Here is a 22,914-nt window from a genome sequence, read left to right as displayed (position 1 = left end):
CAACTTTAGTGTCTGTGGTTTCTGGAGAATCACTAATTTTGTTTTCAACACTGTGTAATTCTAACGGCACTAGTTTATTTATTGTTCGCTTATTCACTACACCTTTGCTTAAAACATCAACTGTCCTGATGATTCCATTTGCATCAGGATATATGGTCACAATTTTTCCAAGTGGCCATTGGGACCTCGGACCATCATTGTCAATAATCACTATGTCACCAGGTCTTAAGGACTTATGATTTTCAGGAACACCAGCTCCATAGAAGTGTTCTCTCAATGAGGTGAGATAGTCTTCTCGCCAAATTTTCTCCCAACGTTCAATCACTTTATTAAGGTGTTTGAATTTACGTCTGAGTTGCTCAGGTTCGAAATAAGTAGGATCCTCTATGATTTCTTTATCATTCATGGGAGGAACAGGTTCGAGCCTTCTGCCATGGAGTAAATGAGATGGACTTAACACTTCTAAATTGTCCAGATCATCGGTAAAATAAGTTAGAGGTCTGCTGTTAACTCTATTTTCTAATTCAGTCACAACTGTACGGAATTCTTCTAAGTCGATTCTTTGACGATGAAGAGTCTTCCTTAAACAACGTTTTACAATGCCGATCATTCTTTCATAAAATCCGCCGTGCCATGGAGATTTAGGAGGAATGTATCTCCAACGAAAACTGCGTTGATTCAGCATCTGTTGTACTTCTGGTTGGTCAAAGATCTTGCTTATATAAGCAGCACCAGCAACAAAGTTCGTTGCATTATCTGAAATCATCAGTCTGGGACATGCCCTTCTGGCTGCAAACCTTCTGAATAATTTGATAAAAGTTTCAGCAGACATGTCAGTGGCTACTTCTAGATGTACTGCTCTAGTTGTAGCACAAGTGAACAAACAGATGTACACCTTGATGGGAACTTTGTCAACTGTTTTGGTTAAAATTATTGGTCCAGTGTAATCTACACCTGTCACCTCAAATGGAGTGATATGACAAACTCTTTCAGAGGGATATGGAGGTGGACCTGGATACTGACATACTCGCATATCGTAGTGACGACAAGTAATACAGTCCCTTATTTGTTTTTTCACACTTTGTCGACCTTGAGGTATCCAGTAGGACTGTCGTATATGACAAAGTGTGTCAGCTACCCCACCATGTAACACGTTACTGTGGGCGTTTTGCACAATCAGTTTTGTTAGCCAATGATTCTTGGGGATCAATATTGGATGTATGGCTTCTTTAGGTAGTGAAGAATTATGAATTCTTCCTCGACATCTTATAATCTTTTCTGAGTCGAGATAAAGTCCTAAAGAATTAATCATGACAGGTTTCTTGTGTTTCTAGAAATTAATATTCTGTTGAGAAAACATCTTTCTGTATTAGTTTCACCCAGTATTTAATGGGTTCAAGATATTCATAATCAGGTTTTATTCCTTTAATGAATTTAAAGACAAGAGCTGTAACTCTTAAGAGTTTACCCAAAGATGAGTATTTAGATCCATCAATGACTATTTCTGTTGTGTCTGCAGTATTTACACAACTTATTTCTGCTGTGTTCAAGCAGACTGTTTCTTCTGGCATAATGTGAGCTTTTTGCTGAGGCCAGTTATTTTCATTAGAGAGCCAGTTCGGTCCGTGGAGCCATAATTTATTATCCACAAATTTCTTGAGTGGGACACCACGTGACAACATGTCAGCTGGATTCTCTTGGGTAGAGACGTGGAGAAAGAGATAATCTCCCTGCATCTCTTTTATTTCTGCTACTCTGTTCTGTACATAGACCAACTTACTCTTATTATTTCTTAACCACTGGAGAACTGCTTCATTATCACTCCAGATCACGGTTTTTTCAATAGTGAGATGATCAAGTACTTTGTTGAGATAGACAGCTAATTTTGTACCTACATAGAGTGCTGTCAGTTCCAATTGTGGTACTGTTCTGACCTTCAAGGGTGCTACCCTGGCCTTTGAAGTAATTAGTGTACTTCCTTCAGCATTACTCATGTAAGCTACAGCGCCATAACCTCTGGTTGACGCATCACAGAACACTTGTAATGTGTACTTGTTTCCCTCTTGACCTATTTGTCTGGGAAATTTAATTTGATGAAGTTGTTTAAACTCCTTGGATATTTCATCCCATGCTTGACTCATTTCTAGAGGCAATTTTTCATCCCATCCAATTTTGAGTTTCCATGCATCTTGCATAAGCATTTTACCCTTTATGGTAATTGGTGAGACGAGTCCTAGAGGATCAAAACATTGTGATACCTCTGACAGTAAACTACGTTTAGTGAGTGTACTGCATGATTTGTTGTTTATCTTTTTGAGACTCAGAGTATCTTCCTGTGTGTTCCAATTAAGTCCCAGCATATTGTTGCAATCAGGAATTTCAGTTTCAGGGAAATCTTCATTGATAAGTTCCCTTAATTGCTTTGAATTTGTATTCCACATCCTTAGAGGCATATTTGCTTCTTTCATCTCCTTGTTAGCTTCTCTGTATAAGGATTTCAAATCCTCCTCTTTATTCACAGTACCTTAAAGATTGTCCACATAGAAACTTTTCTTTAAGATTTCTTTGAAGGGACTTTCAGATTTCTTCAAATGTGTATTTAGAGTAGCTTCTAGTAAGAATGGAGAGGATGTTGCACCAAACAATACTGATTTGAAACGATAAGTTTTCACAGGACTTTGAGGATCATGTGGATTTTCAAAGGCCACAAGAATCGAGTATAATCTCTATCTATTTCTTGTAGTCCTACTCTTAAAAAAGCTTTGGAAATATCAGCCGTGTAGACATATGGGTTTGTGCGAAATTTCATAAGCACGTCTCCAAGCTTCTCAGTTAGTGAGGGTCCGGTCATCAGACAGTCATTAAGACTTGCTACATCTTTATTTGCACGTGCGCTGCAATTATATACAACACGTAGTGGAGTGGTTTCAGAATCTTTTCTGACTCCATGGTGCGGGAGATAATGAGCTTCTGTCTTCAACTTATCTTCGACTATTTCCTCAATGAATTTATTGTCCAACTGTTCTTGTATGATATTATCATAGACAGTCAATAGCTCTGGATTCTTCCTGAGCTCATGTATTTGTGCTTTCATCTGTCCGAAAGCCATGCGATAATTGCTAGGCAGATGTGGTGGATTTAATTTCCATGGTAACCTAACCCAATACTGTCCGTCTTTATATTTGACAGTGTCCAGATATTGGTTATAAGTCTGAGACTCTTGTGGGCTTGGTTTATTTACATCAATACCTATCGCATCTAAATCCCACAACTTATCAACTGGTTCATTCATTTCTTCCAGTAATGATAATTTTTGCTGTGGTACATGATCAGCGGTTATTCTCGTAATTAGTACATTTTCCACTGAATCAATATCAGCTTCTTTCCCACTCTGAGAGGGAATGGGACCACATATCATGTGGCCTCCTGCTGTTTTCAGCAAGTGAACATCATGTTTACTTACTATATTTTGCACAAAACAGTGATAATAATCACTTCCAATGATTAAATCAATTGGACTAATTGTGTCCGTCTGTATGTCAGGACAGGCTAACTTGACCTTAGCTGCTTTCAGTGCTGCAACTGTTTCTTTTAATCCCTGGATCTGCACAGACTTAGGCAAATCATCTACTACCACAGCTTCTACTGTCTTTTTCCTGTTTCCTAGACCAACAGTGATTCTGGCTAGGTCATGTCTGTTTACCAGAATTGTGGAAAAAACCAGCTATATCTAACTGTATTTTGGCATAGAGTTATTTATTCAGTTTCTGCAACACTGTCCTTCTTATGAACGACCTTTGTGAGCCTTGATCAAATAGTGTTAGCACATTGGTTTTGTGTAATTTATTAGATAACTCAACTCGAGCTATCGGGAGAGCAGTTGCTTTAAACTTATCTCTCACATTTAATGCTGTTGCTTGTTGACTTCCTGATTCTGTGGAAGTCTTCTGCTGTTCAGCAAAAGTATTTGGGTATAATGCTGTATGATGCATACCCTTGCATTTAAAACACTTCTTCAGTGAGCATTTTCCTCCCTTGTGTTCACCTAAACACTTGATGCATCTTTTCAGCTGATGAACACGTTGTTTACGTGCCTCCATTGATGTGTATTGACTACAATACTGTGCCCAATGTGTTCCATCACAAAGTACACATTTTGGAGTACGTTTATGTGTGACAGTCTGTTTACTGTCTGTTGTATTCACAGCTTGATAAATGCCTATATGGGATTTCCCATTATGTGGTTTAGTGGGAGTAGGTATACTCTTTTCATACTGAGTTGAAGGTTTATTATCCACTGGATTTGTGGATTTTTCATCTTGTCTCGTTGCTTGCATGCATGAAACTATTGTTTGTAAACCATTGCTAATTTCCTCACAAGTGAAATAGCGTTTATTGAACATAATATTTAATCGTTCAATAGTTTGTGGTGACAGCTTATCTTGTACAATACCACTGATAAACCAATCACATTGTCTTAGGTCATATTTAGCACCTAGAGATCTGAGACTATTGTCTAATGTGATTCTAAATGCCTGTAAGTCTGAAAAACAATGTTTGAGTGGCTTCAAGCTTGATATTAAGACTGCATGTCTAACTCTAGGCTTGTCATCATCAAAGTAATTGTCTGCTAAGACACGTAAGGCTATTTGATAATTACCTTTAACCACCGGAAATGACTTAATCAGTTCATAGGGTTCTCCCTTCACAAGACATTTAAGATAATTGAACTTAGCAATCTCATCTATGTCAGTTCGTGAATTTACTATGGATTGATAACCACTAATGAACTCTTCATAATTATGACCTTGGAAAATAGGTAATGACAATGTAGGTAAGCTTGGTAATGGGACACTTGTTGTTGTAGTCAGCAATTTTCGAGATTGGAGTAGTGGATGCAGGGTGCCATCCCCCGTTTTCCTGTTGGGTGAGTCACCCAGCTCCCGTTTTCTTTGGGTGAACGCTGGGTGAGCGCCCGTTTTCTTTTGGCTGCCCATTCTCTGTGATTGAGTCTGGAGGGACTCATTTATACTGATTTAAATTGTTAAACACTAGTTTTACAGCTTTTTTCGAAGGACCTTGGCTCGTGGGTTATTTGTAAACTGTAGTACAGTGTGGCCTTTATCCGGTTCGAGCACGACCAATATGTTGATATGACTAACTCACAACTTTATACTCAACTGCGCAGTCAATAGTAGTACATCACGAGTTAGAACACTTACCTGGGTATATGTATCTGACCCGTAATTACGCCTGGATATCCGTTGAGTTGATTGAAGAATAGTGTTCTTTGAAGAATGTCGCACTACACTCTGTTGGATCGCAACACTCGTTGTTACACTGTTCATCATTAATTGTTCACACAATATCACTAAGAAGTTGATCACACTTCTCTGTAAGTGTTTATCGTGTTTTGTGAGACACTTTGTTCACACTAACACACAGATCGTTCTTTGTTGGTTATCCTGGCGTCAGTGTCACTCTCAGTAGTCAAAAGTAATCTGAAGACGCCACAACGCCCCACGCCGTCACTGCCCCCAGCACAAAGGAAAAGCTGACCTAGTACTTTTTGCTTCCTTGCCACTTCCTCGATGAAGCAAAGCAGAATGTTTGTTTCTTGCTGTCTTAAGCATAGACAACAATGTACACTATCTTTACCATGGTAATAAAGTGGGAGCAGGATTTTCCTTAATTGTCTTGCTAAGGTAAGAGATGAACTGTCTTTTATTAAGCTACACTTTGCAACACAGGACTGCACGGAGCGTCGAGCCACGTCACATACTGGTACTGCATCTGGGGTCAATTACTCGCTGTAGCAGTAAACAAGATATTTGCCCCTTCTGAGACGGCTGGGCCCCTCAGGGCTGAAAGGGGCTGAAAGGGGCTGAAGGAGGCTGATACCCCCCTCCTGGAGAAAATTTCTCCACAGCTGCTGCTGTTGTTGCTGCTGTTGTTGTTAGTGCTGCTGCTGTTGTTGGTGCTGCTGCTGTTGGTGCTGCTGCTGTTGTTAGTGCTGCTGTTGTTGTTAGTGCTGCTGTTGTTAGTGGTGCTGCTGTTGTTAGTGCTGCTGTTGGTGCTGCTGCTGTTGTTGCTGCTGTTGTTGTTAGTGCTGCTGTTGGTGCTGCTGCTGTTGTTGCTGCTGTTGTTGTTAGTGCTGCTGCTGTTGTTGGTGCTGCTGCTGTTGGTGCTGCTGTTGTTGTTAATGCTGCTGTTGTTGTTAGTGCTGCTGTTGTTGTTAGTGCTGCTGTTGTTAGTGCTGCTGCTGTTGGTGCTGCTGCTGTTGTTAGTGCTGCTGCTGTTGTTGGTGCTGCTGCTGTTGGTGCTGCTGCTGTTGTTAGTGCTGCTGTTGGTGGTGCTGCTGTTGTTAGTGCTGCTGTTGGTGGTGCTGCTGTTGTTGCTGCTGTTGTTGTTGCAGATTTTGTTGGTGCTGCTGCTGTTGTTGCTGCTGTTGTTGTTAGTGCTGCTGCTGTTGTTGCTGCTTTTGTTGGTGGTGCTGCTGTTGTTGCTGCTGTTGTTGTTAGTGCTGCTGCTGTTGTTGGTGCTGCTGCTGTTGTTGCTGCCTTCACTCACTATTATTGTGCTGCTCTGGATGAGTCACATTACTAGAGTGTGTCCTGGTGTTGCTGCCTGTACCTGGAGGTCAGACCATGTACCTGGAGGTCAGACCATGTACCTGGAGGTCAGACCATGTACCTGGAGGTCTGACCATGTACCTGGAGGTCAGACCATGTACCTGGAGGTCAGACCATGTACCTGGAGGTCAGATGATGTACCTGATGGTGAGATGATGTACCTGATGGTGAGATGATGTACCTGATGATGAGATGATGTACCTGCTGGTGAGATGATGCCTCTAGATGTGAGACGAGTAGAGAAGCAGTGATTCTCTCAGGTGCAGTGAGAAAGCTTGCAGTGGCTTAGGGACGTGGCCACAGCAACCTGTAACTGGGTTACGGGGATGACCTCTATGTGAGAGTAGTCACTGTAAGTCGGGGATCACCTATGAAAGTAGTCTGCGTGTCCAGCTCCACCGAACACTGAACAACCTATACGTTAAGAGGCATTTAAATACCCCTTTCCTATAATAACATGTTCATTTGCCTCTATAATCTGTCTTGTCCATAATTACTATCGCATTTGTTTTGTCTGTTTCGTAAGATGAAGTCCAGGATCTTTACTTAATTCATGGTATAACTAAGCAGATCTTTGTAGAGGTGTGAGCAAAGCTCTGACATCTACAACACAATTGTCATCAAAGATTAGTTAAGTTATACCATGAATTAAGTAATGATCCTGGACTTCACCTTACGAAACAGACAAAGCAAATACGATACTAATTATGGATAAGGTAGATTATAGAGGAAAATGAACATGTTGTTAGAAGACGGGGGTACTAGTGCCCCTTAAAGCTTGTCAAATAAATATAATAACAACTAAGTATATTTAGGTACAGGTACACATATATACAGTTACATAAATTATCATACATAACATTATATGTATAGATTACCTAGGATAACCCCCCCAAAAAAGTCAGTGACTTATTTCCACTGGTGTACATAGGTGTCTATAGGTGCGCATATCTACAGGATATGGATGAGAGGTACAGCAATAGCCTCTACTGGAGTCCAAGAGGACTCTCGTAGGAGTAACAAATATGTGGGATCACTAAGCAATGTATTATTGAGTACAGAGTAAGAGGCAGGAAATAAATTGTGGTGAGACTATTAGGCTGAGGAAAGAGAAAGTTAGGCACATTTCGGGATATTTTTTAAAGGAAATATTTCGCCACGAGTGATTTTTTCAGGGCGAAATGTTCCCATTAATATCCTGAACTGTACCTAAGTGGCTTTGTTCCTGAGTGAGAGGCAGGAGCACAAGGCAGGAGCACAAGGCAGGAGCACAAGGCAGGAGCACAAGGCAGGAGCACAAGGCAGGAGCACAAGGCAGGAGCACAAGGCAGGAGCACAAGGCAGGAGCACAAGGCAGGAGCACAAGGCAGGAGCACAAGGCAGGAGCACAAGGCAGGAGCACAAGGCAGGAGCACAAGGCAGGAGCACAAGGCAGGAGCACAAGGCAGGAGCACAAGGCAGGAGCACAAGGCAGGAGCACAAGGCAGGAGCACAAGGCAGGAGCACAAGGCAGGAGCACAAGGCAGGAGCACAAGGCAGGAGCACAAGGCAGGAGCACAAGGCAGGAGCACAAGGCAGGAGCACAAGGCAGGAGCACAAGGCAGGAGCACAAGGCAGGAGCACAAGGCAGGAGCACAAGGCAGGAGCACAAGGCAGGAGCACAAGGCAGGAGCACAAGGCAGGAACACAAGGCAGGAGCACAAGGCAGGAGCACAAGGCAGGAGCACAAGGCAGGAGCACAAGGACAGTGGTGTCAGTGGACGAATAAAAAAATGAAAGTCAATGAATCAGAGTGTATAGTTAATGACGATTATAAACACATAATACTGGAAATGTTGGCTAGACAGAAAGTATTGTAGGGAAGGGAACAGAAATGTTGGCTAGACTGAGAGAAAGTAACGTAGATGAGGTCACAGAGATGTTGGGTAGACTGAGAGAAAGTACCATAGAGGTCATAGAGATGTTGGCTAGACTGAGAGAAAGTACCATAGAGGAGGTCACAGAAATGTTGGCTAGGAGGAGGTCACAGAAATGTTGGCTAGACTGAGAGAAAGTACCATAGAGGTCACAGAAATGTTGGCTAGACTGAGAGAAAGTACCACAGAGGAGGTCACAGAGATGATGGCTAGACTGAAAGTACCATAGAGGAGGTCACAGAGATGTTGGCTAGACTGAGAGAAAGTACCATAGAGGAGGTCACAGAAATGTTGGCTAGACTGAGAGAAAGTAACGTAGATGAGGTCACACAAATGCTGGCTAGACTGAAAGTATTGTAGAGGGGGTCACAGAGATGTTGGGTAGACTGAGAGAAAGTACCATAGAAGAGGCCACAGAGATGTTGGCTAGACTGAGAGAAAGTACCATAGAGGAGGTCACAGAAATGTTGGCTAGACTGAGAGAAAATACCATAGAGGAGGTCACAGAAATGTTGGCTAGACTGAGAGAAAGTACCATAGAGGAGGTCACAGAGATGTTGGCTAGACTGAGAGAAAGTACCATAGAGGAGGTCACAGAAATGTTGGCTAGACTGAGAGAAAGTACCATAGAGGAGGTCACAGAGATGTTGGCTAGACTGAGAGAAAGTACCATAGAGGAGGTCACAGAGATGTTGGCTAGACTGAGAGAAAGTACCATAGAGGAGGTCACAGAAATGTTGGCTAGACTGAGAGAAAGTACCATAGAGGAGGTCACAGAGATGTTGGCTAGACTGAGAGAAAGTACCATAGAGGAGGTCACAGAGATGTTGGCTAGACTGAGAGAAAGTACCATAGAGGAGGTCACAGAGATGTTGGCTAGACTGAGAGAAAGTACCATAGAGGAGGTCACAGAGATGTTGGCTAGACTGAGAGAAAGTACCATAGAGGAGGTCACAGAGATGTTGGCTAGACTGAGAGAAAGTACCATAGAGGAGGTCACAGAGATGTTGGCTAGACTGAGAGAAAGTACCATAGAGGAGGTCACAGAAATGTTGGCTAGACTGAGAGAAAGTACCATAGAGGAGGTCACAGAGATGTTGGCTAGACTGAGAGAAAGTACCATAGAGGAGGTCACAGAGATGTTGGCTAGACTGAGAGAAAGTACCATAGAGGAGGTCACAGAGATGTTGGCTAGACTGAGAGAAAGTACCATAGAGGAGGTCACAGAGATGTTGGCTAGACTGAGAGAAAGTACCATAGAGGAGGTCACAGAGATGTTGGCTAGACTGAGAGAAAGTACCATAGAGGAGGTCACAGAAATGTTGGCTAGACTGAGAGAAAGTACCATAGAGGAGGTCACAGAGATGTTGGCTAGACTGAGAGAAAGTACCATAGAGGAGGTCACAGAAATGTTGGCTAGACTGAGAGAAAGTACCATAGAGGAGGTCACAGAGATGTTGGCTAGACTGAGAGAAAGTACCATAGAGGAGGTCACAGAGATGTTGGCTAGACTGAGAGTATCGTAGACGAAGTCACAGAGATATGTTGAAAATTTAAAAAAAAAATCAGCAATTCAACATAAGTTTGTGTTAGACAAGTGCGGATCAGCAGGAGAAAGAAGTAACTGATGGAATGAAGAGATTAAAAGGATGGTGGTAAGGAAGAAAAAAATTAGACATATATATACGAAATTCGTCTTATATATATGAAAGGGAGAGTGAATGGAGAAGAAATGAGTGCAAGTCACTCTAATCGGATTTTCCGTAGGACGATAAACAGTTTAGAGAGAAAATGAGGTAATGTGTAGTGAGATAGAACGAGTAAGTTAGGAGGAAGGAGAGTTGCGTGATAAAAACAGCCGCCTCACTATTGTGACTCGAGAATCCTGAGAAATTGTTAGAATATTTAAGCATGTGCAATGTTGCAGTGGGTAGTTTCCCAGAATCACACTTGCAGCCTTGTTTCTCTCCAACACACACACATTGTATATATATATATATATATATATATATATATATATATATATATATATATATATATATATATATATATATATATATATATATATATGTATATATATATGCCTGCTGGAAGTCCAAGCCCCTCGCACACAAAACCTCCTTTACCCCCTCCCTCCAACCTTTCCTAGGCCGACCCCTACCCCGCCTTCCTTCCACTACAGACTGATACACTCTTGAAGTCACTCTGTTTCGCTCCATTCTCTCTACATGTCCGAACCACCTCAACAACCCTTCCTCAGCCCTCTGGACAACAGTTTTGGTAATCCCGCACCTCCTCCTAACTTCCAAACTACGAATTCTCTGCATTATATTCACACCACACATTGCCCTCAGACATGACATCTCCACTGCCTCCAGCCTTCTCCTCGCTGCAACATTCATCACCCATGCTTCACACCCATATAAGAGCGTTGGTAAAACTATACTCTCATACATTCCCCTCTTTGCCTCCAAGGACAAAGTTCTTTGTCTCCACAGACTCCTAAGTGCACCACTCACCCTTTTCCCCTCATCAATTCTATGATTCACCTCATCTTTCATAGACCCATCCGCTGACACGTCCACTCCCAAATATCTGAATACATTCACCTCCTCCATACTCTCTCCCTCCAATCTGATATCTAATCTTTCATCACCTAATCTTTTTGTTATCCTCATTACCTTACTCTTTCCTGTATTCACTTTTAATTTTCTTCTTTTGCACACCCTACCAAATTCATCCACCAATCTCTGCAGCTTTTCTTCAGAATCTCCCAAGAGCACAGTGTCATCAGCAAAGAGCAACTGAGACAACTCCCACTTTATGTGTGATTCTTTATCTTTTAACTCCACGCCTCTTGCCAAGACCCTCGCATTTACTTCTCTTACAACCCCATCTATAAATATATTAAACAACCACAGTGACATCACACATCCTTGTCTAAGGCCTACTTTTACTGGGAAATAATTTCCCTCCTTCCTACATACTCTAACTTGAGCCTCACTATCCTCGTAAAAACTCTTCACTGCTTTCAGTAACCTACCTCCCACACCATACACCTGCAACATCTGCCACATTGCCCCCCTATCCACCCTGTCATACGCCTTTTCCAAATCCATAAATGCCACAAAGACCTCTTTAGCCTTATCTAAATACTGTTCACTTATATGTTTCACTGTGAACACCTGGTCCACACACCCCCTACCTTTCCTAAAGCCTCCTTGTTCATCTGCTATCATATTCTCCGTCTTACTCTTAATTCTTTCAATAATAACTCTACCATACACTTTACCAGGTACACTCAACAGACTTATCCCCCTATAATTTTTGCACTCTCTTTTGTCCCCTTTGCCTTTATACAAAGGAACTATGCATGCTCTCTGCCAATCCCTAGGTACCTTACCCTCTTCCATAGTTCTGACTGGTTATAAATGACCATAATTTTTAAAGGGGTGGACCGGTAAGCCAGCGGAAGGCCTCGGTCAGATGACCAAAAGCTCCAAAGGCGGGTCATCATCTGACTAAGACCCGCGTCAGGAAACATTTGTCCTGTTTCCTGACGAACTTTACCTAACCTAACCTAACCCTCTTCCATACATTTATTAAATAATTGCACCAACCACTCCAAAACTACATCCCCACCTGCTTTTAACATTTCTATCTTTATCCCATCAATCCCAGCTGCCTTACCCCCTTTCATTTTACCTACTGCTTCACGAACTTCCCCCACACTCACAACTGGCTCTTCCTCACTCCTACAAGATGTTATTCCTCCTTGCCCTATACACGAAATCACAGCTTCCCTATCTTCATCAACATTTAACAATTCCTCAAAATATTCCCTCCATCTTCCCAATACCTCTAACTCTCCATTTAATAACTCTCCTCTCCTATTTTTAACTGACAAATCTATTTGTTCTCTAGGCTTCCTCAACTTGTTAATCTCACTCCAAAACTTTTTCTTATTTTCAACAAAATTTGTTGATAACATCTCACCCACTCTCTCATTTGCTCTCTTTTTTACATTGCTTCACCACTCTCTTAACCTCTCTCTTTTTCTCCATATACTCTTCCCTCCTTGCATCACTTCTACTTTGTAAAAACTTCTCATATGCTAACTTTTTTTCCCTTACTACTCTCTTTACATCATCATTCCACCAATCACTCCTCTTCCCTCCCGCACCCACTTTCCTGTAACCACAAACTTCTGCTGAACACTCTAACACTACATTTTTAAACCTACCCCATACCTCTTCGACCCCATTGCCTATGCTCTCATTAGCCCATCTATCCTCCAATAGCTTTTTATATCTTACCCTAACTGCCTCCTCTTTTAGTTTATAAACCTTCACCCCTCTCTTCCCTGATGCTTCTATTCTCCTTGTATCCCATCTACCTTTTACTCTCAGTGTAGCTACAACTAGAAAGTGATCTGATATATCTGTGGCCCCTCTATAAACATGTACATCCTGAAGTCTACTCAACAGTCTTTTATCTACCAATACATAATCCAACAAACTACTATCATTTCGCCCTACATCATATCTTGTATACTTATTTATCCTCTTTTTCTTAAAATATGTATTACCTATTAATAAACCTCTTTCTATACAAAGTTCAATCAAAGGGCTCCCATTATCATTTACACCTGGCACCCCAAACTTACCTACCACACCCTCTCTAAAAGTTTCTCCTACTTTAGTATTCAAGTCCCCTACCACAATTACTCTCTCACTTGGTTCAAAGGCTCCTATACATTCACTTAACATCTCCCAAAATCTCTCTCTCTCCTCTACATTCCTCTCTTCTCCAGGTGCATACACGTTTATTATGACCCACTTTTCGCATCCAACCTTTACTTTAATCCACATAATTCTTGAATTTACACATTCATATTCTCTTTTCTCCTTCCATAACTGATCCTTCAACATTACTGCTACCCCTTCCTTTGTTCTAACTCTCTCAGATACTCCAGATTTAATCCCATTTATTTCCCTCCACCGAAACTCCCCTAACCCCTTCAGCTTTGTTTCGCTTAGAGCCAGGACATCCAACTTCTTTTCATTCATAACATCAGTAATCATCTGTTTCTTGTCATCCGCACTACATCCACGCACATTTAAGCATCCCAGTTTTATAAAGTTTTTCTTCTTCTCTTTTTTAGTAAATGTCTACAGGAGAAGGGGTTACTAGCCCATTGCTCCCGGCATTTTAGTCGCCTCATACGACACGCATGGCTTACGGAGGAAAGATTCTTTTCCACTTCCCCATGGACAATAGAAATATATATATATATATATATATATATATATATATATATATATATATATATATATATATATATATTTATATATATATTCTTCTTTCAACGTACCAGCCGTATCCCACCGAGGTGGGGTGGCCCATATATATATATATATATATATATATATATATATATATATATATATATATATATATATATATATATATTTACATATATATATATACATATATATATATATATATATATATATATATATATATATATATATATATATATATATATATATATATATATATATATATATATATATATATGCAAAACAACCACTCTGAAAGAATAGAGAAATTCCAAGCGCTTTCGTGACTACTCACATTATCAAGGATAATGTGAGTAGTCACGAAAGCGCTTGGAATTTCTCTATTCTTTCAGAGTGGTTGTTTTGCATATTTTGAAATCACCTGTTTACTGTGATCTTATTGCATATATATATATATATATATATATATATATATATATATATATATATATATATATATATATATATATATATATATATATATATATATATATATATATATATATATATATATATATATATATATATATATATATATTATCCATACAGTTACAGAAATCAAAAATATATCTGGAGTTTACCTGGAGAGAGTTCCGGGGGTCAACGCCCCCGCGGCCCGGTCTGTGACCAGGCCTCCTGGTGGATCAGAGCCTGATCAACCAGGCTGTTACTGCTGGCTGCACGCAAACCAACGTACGAGCCACAGCCCGGCTGGTCAGGTACCGACTTTAGGTGCTTGTCCAGTGCCAGCTTGAAGACTGCCAGGGGTCTGTTGGTAATCCCCCTTATGTATGCTGGGAGGCAGTTGAACAGTCTCGGGCCCCTGACACTTATTGTATGGTCTCTTAACGTGCTAGTGACACCCCTGCTTTTCATTGGGGGGATGTTGCATCGTCTGCCAAGTCTTTTGCTTTCGTAGTGAGTGATTTTCGTGTGCAAGTTCGGTACTAGTCCCTCTAGGATTTTCCAGGTGTATATAATCATGTATCTCTCCCGCCTGCGTTCCAGGGAATACAGGTTCTGGAACCTCAAGCGCTCCCAGTAATTGAGTGTTTTATCTCCGTTATGCGCGCCGTGAAGGTTCTCTGTACATTTTCTAGGTCAGCAATTTCACCTGCCTTGAAAGGTGCTGTTAGTGTGCAGCAATATTCCAGCCTAGATAAAACAAGCGACCTGAAGAGTGTCATCATGGGCTTGGCATCCCTAGTTTTGAAGGTTCTCATTAACCATCCTGTCATTTTTCTAGCAGATGCGATCGATACAATGTTATGGTTCTTGAAGGATCTCTAAAGTATTTTATCTACGTTTTTCGATGCCTACGTCGCTCTTATTTTTTTTTCTGGCGTCTTACAGAAAATGGTTGAGGTGGAGGAGCTGGAGGAGGTGCTCACACGTTCCGAAGTCCCTTGACTCCTGACGATGCTGGTGTGATGTCTCTCTTCAAGACAACCTTCCTCAACCCTCCCTCCACTCTGCCTTACAACCTCTCCATATTGAAAGGATGCTCTTAGGTCAGGAAGGGGGCTTCTTGGTGGAGGCTGCAGCCCTGGATGGTGAGCGAGGCTCCAATACACTCTGGCTGGAGCAGGAACTTGGCTGGACGGGTCTTCTGGTGGAGCCCAACCCACTCAGTTATCACAGGTTGCTCAGTAAACAACGTAAAGCCTGACCTACCTCTCACCCGAGCCATTACCCATGGAGTCAATGTTGGTCTCACGTAGCAAGAAGGACATGAAAGAGGGGGGACTTTGGCCCTTTCAAAGTGCACTGGGGCTTCGCATTTACTAGGAGTTACTCTGGAGACACATGCATACTACTGTCTTTAAACAGGCAAACAGTCATATTATAACGTAAAGTACTTCCCTCTGGAGACTTATCTATTGGCGCTTAACGTGTCGACGATAGACTTACTATCACTAGACATCCAGGGATTAGAAAAACGTGTCCTGCAGAATGTTCCATGGGACACACCCAAAATAAGTCCTCGTAGTGGAGATTGTAGATCCTCAACTTTATGAACGAGAATTTGAGAACTTTAAGAACAATAAAGACTATAAACTGATGACACTTAGGATTATAGATTGTGTAATTATTAGAGAAGGTGATCTCATAATAATGCCAACGTAAAGCAGCTGATTCAGCTCAAGGCAAGATTTAGAACATTTATGTGGACTGTTACTCCTGTAACCTGGCTTCTTCATCCTTCATGGCTGCCTTCACTTTTAAGAATTTCTTCCTGGTGATGGTGTGAGATCTGCACTGTTCTTCAGACGTTAATATTATGGATAGCTTCCCATAAATGACATTTTTTGTATGGGGGGAAGTAAACTAACAAAAATTATGCGTAAAACTTTCTGAGGTAACAAGAACACTGTAGCAGGTTGTTTAACACGCTATTTTCAAGTTAAGTTGTACAAATATAACATTCTCAATAAAAGTTTTGCCCTTTATTTATGTTAGTTCCGACCACCATGCGGGTTGTATGTCATATCTCTCTAAACACAGTTCTCACCGAGTGTGGCTACCGTAGCTACCGTTACCGTAATGAATTCCTTCATTATCGCGCTCACTCGTGAATGTGACTCATGACTCGGACATGCTGAGTAAGGTTAAGCACATTTTGTGTTATCATTAAGCTCTGACCTCAACATAACAACCCGCAAATTTATCGGGGTACTTACATATTTCTATTATTTTTTTAATTTTCTAAGATTGTTATTTATTTAATTTGGACACTACAATAGCCAAACAATTATTTTATCTATTATTTCAGCAATTTTATAAAGTAATGCATGATACATTTTTCTTGCACAAACCACCGATGCAGAAATTCTTCACATTTGTGATAATATTGAATTTCTCAGCCAAATAACTCGGAGAAGAAATAAATAACTAACACAGATGCAGCTAATGTGATATTTTATTGTGGCAACGTTTCGCTCTCCAGGAGCTGTGTCAAGCCGATACAATTCATTAACCTACAATGCCGAGGTCGGAATAATTCATAAATAACCCATTATATATTGCTGGTGGCCTGGTGGCTCAAGCTCCCGCTTCACACACGGAGGGCCTGGGTTCGATTCCTGGCGGGTGGAAACATTTCGACACGTTTCCTTACACCTGTTGTCCTGTTCACCTAGCAGCAAATAGGTACCTGGGTGTTAGTCGACTGGTGTGGGTCGCATCCTGGGGGACAAGATTAAGGACTCCAATGGAAATAAGTTAGACAGTCCTCGATGACGCACTGACTTTCTTGGGTTATCCTGGGTGGCTAACCCTCCGGGGTTAAAAATCCGAACGAAATCTTATCTTATACAATGACCAAAACGGTTCACCAACAATACCGTGGTTCACCGACAATACCGTGGTTTACCAGCAATACCGTGGTTCACCGACAATACCGTGGTTCACCGACAATACTGTGGTTTACCAGCAATACCGTGGTTCACCGACAATACCGTGGTTCACCAGCAATACTGTGGTTTACCAGCAATACCGTGGTTCACCAACAATACCGTGGTTCACCAACAATACCGTGGTTCACCAACAATACCGTGGTTTACCAGCAATACCGTGGTTCACCGACAATACCGTAGTTCACCGACAATACCGTGGTTCCACAATACCGTGGTTCACCGACAATACCGTGGTTCAACAATACCGTGGTTCACCAACAATACCGTGGTTCACCAACAATACCGTGGTTCACCTACAATACCGTGGCTCACCAACAATACCGTGGTTCACCTACAACATCGTGGTTCACCATCAATACCGTGGTTCACCTACAATACCGTGGTTCACCTACAATACCGTGGTTCACCTACAACATCATGGTTCACCAACAATACCGTGGTTCACCTACAATACCGTGGTTCACCGACAATACCGTGGTTCAACAATACCGTGGTTCACCGACAATACCGTGGTTCAACAACACCGTGGTTTACCAGCAATACCGTGGTTCACCAACAATACCGTGGTTCACCAACAATACCGTGGTTCACCTACAACATCGTGGTTCACCATCAATACCGTGGTTCACCTACAATACCGTGGTTCACCTACAATACCGTGGTTCACCTACAACATCGTGGTTCACCAACAATACCGTGGTTCACCTACAACATCGTGGTTCACCAACAATACCGTGGTTCACCTACAATACCGTGGTTCACCGACAATACCGTGGTTCAACAATACCGTGGTTCAACAATACCGTGGTTCAACAACACCGTGGTTTACCAGCAACACCGTGGTTCACCAACAATACCGTGGTTCACCAACAATACCGTGGTTCACCAACAATACCGTGGTTCACCTACAACATCGTGGTTCACCATCAATACCGTGGTTCAGGTAATTCACAACTAGCTCACAATACGGTGAGTTAGTTGTGGGTTAATTGTGAATTATTGCAGATTTAATATTGTAGGTTTGTTATGAAGTACAAAAGCCACGATATTGTCTATTTAATTGTTCCAGCAACAGTAGTATTGTGGGTTAGTTATGAATTATGGTAGTCAACCAGGGTGGATGAAATATAAACACTGGTTGAACACGTGTGAGGAAGTTGGTTACGAATTCTCAGAATATTTCTCGTGAGTCAGTGTGAGAATGGTAGTACTGACGCAGGTCTTATTTAATGTGACATGGCATGCTGACTGCGCCTTGTATGACTGCTGACATTAGTCAGCAGTAACTGAGCTAAACAACTCACTTACCTCCACTACTATATAACTAACATCCGTTTTTATTTAATTTAGAATAACTTAACACATAACTAACGTGAGAGATAACTGTAATTGCATATATAATTCATTAAGTCCATTCCGCCGGGAATTAAACCTGGGTCATTTCGGTTTAGAACAACTTTCTACCACTAACCTCCTACTCACCCCCCTCAGTATTCTTAATTGTAGCGTACAGGTTACATACATTCTTAGTGACCCTCATGTAGTAGTCAGGCTTTATACTTCACTAATCAACCAACTGCCTTTATTACACAGCATCACAAGCCAGCACTATCCTAAACAATGCTAAAAGCCTATCAGTACTTAACTACAAGATCAGGTCCTTAAGCAAACACTATGATGACCTCCTGGCACTCCTTGAATCACTAAAGACACCCTTCTCCTGCATTATTCTTACTGAGACCTGGCTTAAGCAGGACACAATAGATATCTACCCTCTACCAGGATACACAGCAATTCACAACTGCATCAATATTTGCACCAATAACAACTCATTACAGTTGTGACCGGGTGTGGAAGTGTGAATTGCTCATTACACTATAATTTGTTCATGATTGTAGCCATGTATAAACGTAAGTAACCATTCTTACAGTATTCATTACCTTTGTAACTTGTGAGTTCATTACCTTGTACCTAGTTCAGCCATCCAAACTTTGGGGCCCAGTCCCTGGATCCATTACGTACCTCTGTAATCTGTAAATACCTTTGTAACTTGTCATGATTGTGACTAGACCTACCCGGAGTTCATTACCTTTGTAATTTGTGAGTTCATTACCTTTGTAAATTGTGAATTCATTACCTCTGTAACTTGCTCAGCTATCAAAACTTTGGAGTCCAGTCCCTGGACCAATTATGTACCTCTGTAATCTTTTGACTACCGCCCACAGGATGGGTATGGGGTGCATAATAAACATATTAAACTAACAGACCAAACCAAGTTGGGGGTGGTATTGCAATCTATTACTCTAACCAGTTATCTTGTATTAGCACCACTTGCTTTAGTGATGAATATGGGGAATACGTTTTTGCTAATTTTACTGTAAAAAACCTTAAGACACCTATAACAATCGGTGCCATTTACCGGATACCTCACACAAACATCCCAAATTTCAGTGAGAAATTAAAGTCACTAATAACAAACAGACAAATGAATAAGCACCACCTTCTCTTAGCTGGAGACTTCAACATTAACCTTGGCTTACTAGTGATCAGCCTGTAACTGATTTCATCAACAATATGAACAACACACTTCTCATACCAACAATAACTAAACCAACCAGGCTCACTGAGACAAGTGCAACCATAATAGACCACATATGGACCAATATACTAGCCCCCCTTAAATCAGGGATAATCACAGATAGCACTACAGACCACTACCCTACCTTCCTCCTGACAAACATTAATAAACCACCACTTGAATACAACAAAGTCTCATTTAGACTCCATAACGAGGCCTCAATAAGGAAGTTCACAACTGACCTAGAGATTGTTGACTGGCCTACAGAATTCTCCAAGGCCAATGGTATTGATGACTGGACAGACATTTTTCTTAACAAATTACTTAGACTATACAACAAACATTGTCCTATAAAAACGAAACAAATCACAAACAAACGGCTTGGTTGCCCATGGCTAACCAGCACCATTCTGAAATCCATTGACAAGAAACACCAATATGAAAAGCAATATAGACAGGGCTTAATACACAAAGATATTCTTAAACACTATTCATCAGTTCTCACCAAAGTAATAAAGAAAGCCAAACAACTATACTACTCCAGTAGATTCACAGACACTAGAGGAGATATAAAAAAGACCTGGAAAACACTCTCTCAGATTCTAGGGACCCACAAACTGAAAAAAAACAAGAATATTGTCCTAACTAAACCTAATGAAACACCACTACATCCCACTGACACAGCTAACAAGATAAATGACTTCTTCTCAACCATAGGATCTAATCTCGCCAATAAAATCCCACATACTAATGCCCATGCCGGGGACTACCTACATGGGAATTTCCCAAATTCCTTCTATCTTGCACCAACTGAGCCCTCGGAAGTCACCGAGATTATAAAGTCACTTAAAAACAACTCAGGGAATCTGTCTAATGTCCCACCATTACTGTACAAGCGAGCGGCCCATATCCTTTCGCATGCTATTTCATTACTTTTTAACAAGTCACTAGAAACTAGCACCTTCCCGAAACTACTCAAGATGGCAAGGGTTACACCAATACATAAAGGTGGTGACCCTACAGACTTAAACAACTATAGGCCAATATCAAACTTACCATTGCTATCCAAAATCTTTGAGAAACTCGTGCACAGGAGACTATATTTATTTATAACAACACAAAACATACTCAACCCCTGCCAATTTGGATTTAGAAAAAATAAAAGCACTAATGATGCAATCATAAAAATGCTAGATCTGCTTTACACAGCATTGGAAAATAAGGAATATCCACTAGGAATTTTTATTGACCTAAGAAAAGCTTTTGACACAGGTAAGTAGACCACGACATCCTACTCCACAAACTTGACCATTACGGTATAAGAGGCCATGCGCTTGCTTATTTCAAATCTTACCTTACTAATAGGTATCAGTATGTTACCATTAAAGACACAACATCAACAACACGGCCACTTGATACTGGAGTTCCGCAGGGAAGTGTCCTTGGTCCCCTGCTCTTCCTCATATACATCAATGATCTTCCAAACGTATCCCAACACCTGAAACCCATTCTCTTTGCTGACGACACGACTTATGTCATCTCTCACCCTAATCTTGCCACCCTCAACACCATTGTTAACGAGGAGCTGATCAAAATATCGACTTGGATGACAGCCAATAAACTTACGCTTAACACTGACAAAACCTACTATATTATGTTTGGTAGCAGAGCAGGAGATGCACAAATTAACATTAAGATCGACAACACTCTAATTACCAGACATAATGAGGGCAAATTCCTAGGCCTATACCTTGACAACAACCTGAATTTCAGCACCCATATCCAACACAACCAAAAAAGTATCCAAAACGGTTGGGATCCTCTCCAAGATACGATACTACGTGCTGCAAAATGCCCTTCTCGCACTATACCACTCACTTATTTATCCATACCTCACCTATGCTATTTGTGCTTGGGGATCAACTGCAGCAACACACCTAAAGCCAATAATAACCCAACAAAAAGCTGCAGTAAGAATAATCACTAAATCCCATCCCTGGCAACACCCTCCCCCCCCACTCTTCATAGATCTAAACTTACTCCCTGTTCAGCACATCCACACTTACTACTGTGCAATCTACATCTACAGGACCTTAAACTCCAATATCAACCTTGACCTAAAACGCTTTCTTGATAGTTGTGACAGAACCCACAGGCATAACACCAGACACAAACATCTCTACGACATTCCCCGTGTCCGACTAAACCTTTACAAAAATTTAATGTATGTCAAAGGCCCTAAAATCTGGAATACCCTACCTGAGAACTCTAGAACTGCAGATACATTCATCACCTTCAAAACTACCATTAGAAAACATCTTATCTCCCTGATACACCCCGTCAACTAACTACACGAATACCACCTGGTGGTTCACACTTACACTCACTCACCCATTTGACCATAAACAGAAATATTAATCTCAATCTTAAAATAATGAATCCTATGATACTCCAATAATGAAACTATGTATAGTGCCAAAACAAAAGCATTCACATTGCTAAACTCACAAACTAGTATTTATTCACTTACCCATAATACCAACTTACCTCATAGTGGTACACTCTGTAATCATTATTTAACTACATGTAAACCACACAACAACCAAATTCTGTAAATTCAACATTGTAATCTTTATAGAGAATAAACTTTGAATTTGAATTTGAATTTGAATCTTATTCATCAACTTGTCGGTAATTGTATATCATTATTATAGAGTTGTTAATAATTCTCAAAACTTTGGTTACTGTAGTAGTAGTAGTAGTAGTGCAGGTGGTGGTGGCTGGTAGCAGGTGGTGGTGGTGGTGGCGGTGGTGGTGGTGGTGGTGGTGGTGGTGGCAGGCGGTGGTAGGTGGTGGTGGCGGTGGTGGCAGTGGTGAGGTGGTAGGTGGTGGTGTGGTGGTCAGTAGCGGTGGTGGTAGGTGGCGGTGGTGGTGGTGGTGGTGGTGGTGGTGGTGGTGGTGGCAGGTGGTGGTGGTGGTGGTAGGTGGTGGCGGCGGTGGTGGTGGTGGCAGTGGCGGTGGTGGTGGTGG

General features: G+C 41.3%; 1 protein-coding gene across 1 annotated transcript in view; it reads left to right on the top strand.

Moving 5' to 3' along the window:
• LOC128687012 (mucosa-associated lymphoid tissue lymphoma translocation protein 1) overlaps positions 1-22,914 on the top strand; it is a 574,887-nt gene that overhangs the window by 484,090 nt on the left and 67,883 nt on the right. The gene's annotated exons all lie outside the window — the stretch shown is intronic.

This window comes from Cherax quadricarinatus, chromosome 7 (genome assembly GCF_038502225.1).
Source record: "Cherax quadricarinatus isolate ZL_2023a chromosome 7, ASM3850222v1, whole genome shotgun sequence".
Taxonomy (NCBI): domain Eukaryota; kingdom Metazoa; phylum Arthropoda; class Malacostraca; order Decapoda; family Parastacidae; genus Cherax; species Cherax quadricarinatus.
Note: the sequence above shows the minus strand (reverse complement) of the source record. Positions and strands in the feature narration are given on the sequence as shown.